Source organism: Hippoglossus hippoglossus, chromosome 16 (assembly GCF_009819705.1).
Source record: "Hippoglossus hippoglossus isolate fHipHip1 chromosome 16, fHipHip1.pri, whole genome shotgun sequence".
NCBI classification, from domain to species: Eukaryota; Metazoa; Chordata; class Actinopteri; order Pleuronectiformes; family Pleuronectidae; genus Hippoglossus; species Hippoglossus hippoglossus.
In genome coordinates this window covers 25,570,148-25,574,009 of record NC_047166.1, presented here as the reverse complement: position 1 = coordinate 25,574,009, position 3,862 = coordinate 25,570,148, and positions in this window count along the sequence as shown.

Genomic DNA, 3,862 nt, shown 5'->3' with positions numbered 1-3,862 from the left:
GTCTGAAGTTTTGATGTCATTATGTTGTTATTTGAAAATAGAATGGCACTCCCCCCACCGAGGCCCCACAGTCTACTTCAATTCAATCAAGCTGCACCAAATTGAACACTTACAGATATCAGTTTCCTAAATATGCCAGATTTTTTAAATCTAGACCCATTAACTATTCCCTTAAAATCAGTCAAAATGTCTCAAATCTCACAATGTTAAAGAAAGTGATATCAAATTCCTGGATCGGCCTCCTGATCCAGGATGAAACCAAAGTTATCCCAGTCTAGTTTTTGTACTTTTGTGTAGTGCCCCCTTACCGTGCATCCTCAGTGATCTATCTGAAACTCAATTGTGCAAAAGTGCAGAAGATTTGAAAACAGAAGTAAACAATCCTTTGTGTAAATCTGAAGCACATTCACATCAAAGTGATATTAAGAGACTGTCGAATATGAGAAAGGTCACATGTTCAGACCAAGCCATATGGCGTTGCTGACTCGTTCTTTGTCGTTACTGAGCGCCGCCTCTTCCGCTTTATGTCGTCCATCCTCTTCAGCACTGCCCTGGTCATGCTGTAGCAGGGTAGATTACCACAGTGTCAGTGAATTGATTGACTCATAGTTTCAGTTTACATTTCTTTTTGATACTTGAGAGTTTTTCTCACTTGATGCTGTTGAACATGTTAGAGGCCTGGTATCTGCTGGTGGGTTTTGTCGAACCTGGTGCTTCTCATATAGGGCTTTAACCAATTATTATTTTTCATTATCTATTATATTATTATTATAATAGATTGATTAATTGAGTCAATTAAATAGTGAGAAACACACGTTTACATTTCCTGGAGCCCACAGTGGCATCAGCACATCCTTTTTTCATGCCGTTTTTTTCAAGAACACCAGCAAACATTCACAGGACCCAAGTTTATTTTCATCATGACTTAATAAATCAACGGTTTAACTTTCTGTTGAACAACATCAATTAATCAACTAATCCTTGCATTTACTTGTGCATGTTGCACCAAAATGCAAGTTTATGTTTGATTTAATAATTTCTTTGTGCCAATAAATAAGTGTCTCACCCAGAGCTGTATTCCTGTCAGAGTGTTGAAGTTTTAAAACAGTGAGAGAATAAAATTTTAATACAAACCTGACAAATGTCAAATATTTTGGCCTTGGAGGGACATTTAAATCTGTGTTCTGGAGTTCTGCTTCACTGCATTTCCCTCCTAAAACTACAAGTACTCAAAAACTGTTCTAACGTAAAGTAAATTTAGATAAAAGTTACTTGGTATTTTTAGAACATTTGTGATGACTTGATTTCCAGGACTTTCTTGCTCAAACCCCCTGACATTCCAGGTCTTAGTGCTTAGCTTTAAAGGAGACATGTTCTGCTCATATCCAGGTACATCATTTTAAACCTTGACAAGCTTAACATGCTCTAATGTTCAGAAAATGTGACACTTTCCTGTCCATTGCTCCATGTGTCCACTTCCTCCCATTATTCAGAAAGGAAACCAAAATATCCTGTAAAGGAATGCCGCCATCTTGTGCCAAGGACTTCATTTGAAGCCTGAGTCTACAATCCACTGGAAATTATAACCTCTGAACAATCAATTTAACTTTGTCTTTACCTTGGCAACGAAATGAAAAAATAAAGAAAATAGAAGAGGGTGGCTTTTTCTATGAACACTTCTTGTCCTTACATATGAACATATTACAACAATATTTCCATCCATCCTTTATTGATACCGCTTATTCTTTTGAGGGGAGCTGTAGCCACTCCCAGTTGACTCTGAGCGAGAGGCGGGACAGGTTCTGAACTGGTCATCAGTCCATCACATCCATCTCATATTCACACCTACAGTCAATTAAGAGTCTCCAAATAAACTAACCGCAATCTGCATATCCTTGGACTGTGGGAGGAAAGCGGAGTACCCAGAGAAAACCCATGCAAACATGGGGAAAACATGCAAACTCCATACAGATAGACCCCCAGTGTAACTGGGATTCGTACTGGGAATCTTCTTGCGCTTAGCCAACTTTGCTAACCTGCCCACAACGATATTTATACAAGTTACTTTAAAAGACAATGAAGGCAGGCAAGGTAATTATTCTCCGACACATATTATTTAGGTATTGTGCAATTCTCAAAGGCAACACCTATCTAGCCTCACACGCTGTTTCCTGTCTGTCAGGAAGTCAGTGATCCACCTGCAGGTGGGCTCAGGCACGCTCAGCTGTGTTAGCTTGTCTTGGAGAAGAGCTGGGGCGATAGTGTTGAATGCGGAACGGAAGTCCACAAACAGGATCCTGGCGTAGGTGCCGGGGGAGTCAAGGTGCTGGAGGATGAAGTGGAGTCCCATGTTGACTGTGTCGTCTACAGACCTGTTGGCTCTGTAGGCAAACTGCAGTGGGTCGAGGAGGTGGCTGGTGATGGCCTTGAGGTGGGTCAGCACGAGGCGCTCAAAGGTCTTCATTACCACAGAGGTCAGGGCGACTGGTCTGTAGTCATTAAGGCCTGTGATCCTCTACTTTTTGGGAACGGGGATGATGGTGGATGTTTTGAAGCAGGCAGGTACCACGCATTCAGCGAGTGAGGTGTTAAAGATGAAATAAGCAGCAAGGAGAATTACTCCTTTATTCTCGTAAAATCACAGAATTGTTTTGCCCTTGAGGTGTCTCTTATACTTGTTGTATGAAATAATACTGATCCTTGCTGAACTGGTTTGGTCTGTTCGTCCTCTTTACTGGTTGAGTGCCTGCAGTTCAAATTTAGTGTCTGTGATAACCGGAGGGCAGGGACCAAGGCAAAGTAAACTTCACAATGCCTTTAGTAAACACCTGGTGGCAACTGCAACAGCATTTATAAATACCTGGTAGCATTATAAATGGCACGGGGCTCACCATAGAAACACACCCAAACATACAGTTGTGTGCGGTGTACAAACACTCCAGTTTCATTTTAAAGTAAGAAGTAAAAACCAATATATATATATAATGAACTGGACGTTTCACCTCTCATCCAAGAGGCTTCTTCAGTTCTAACTGACTGCTGGGAGTCCCAGGTATTTAACTTGTAGAGTCGTTAGGAGTTGTTGGGGTTACCTGAGAGGCTGGACCCACCATGCTGTTGGTTTCGTGGGGAGTGACCCACTCACCCCCTGTGAGTCATAGTGTCCTAAGGTGTGAATTGTAGTGAAACATCCTGGGGATAGAAGTCAAGACTGCATTGTATGTGGCTGATTATGGATCTTGGGTGAGCGGTGAAACGTCCTCAGTTTCCGTTGACCTGTTTTTAGCACTTTGATATACCCTGAGCTGGATGACTGAGAATCTCCACAGACATACCTCTACCTCTTGTTCCACTGGATTGATGTAATCTCTTGCGTTTCTCTATGCAGTTGCCAAGATGCTCTTATAAGCAGACAAAATGCTTTCCTAATAAAAGGATGAGCTCCAAAAAGTTTCCATGGTCTATGGTGTTGTCATCCAGTGTATATGCTGCCTCATTCTCCACCTGCCTATAGCTCAGCCCCCTCTTCCCAAGCACCTTAACCACATCCATTACATGTCATTTAGCTGACGCGTTTATCCAAAGCAACTTACAATCAATTATCTATGCATCCACTCGCTCCAAAACCTGGCGTCTCTTTCTCACTTGTTGCCTATGAGCAGACTTCTGACTTCCAGCGAACATGCTGTTGATATTTGCTTTTGAGCACAGGCTCTGTGTTCAATGCTCTTTTCATGCTCCTCTGTACGCTGGTGTATGTGCCTCCAATCTGACATTCCAGTAATGAATATGCTCTCAGTACTCTTCCCAAATGCCAGACATACTGTACAAAACAAAACAATGTATGACGTCCCTTGCAATG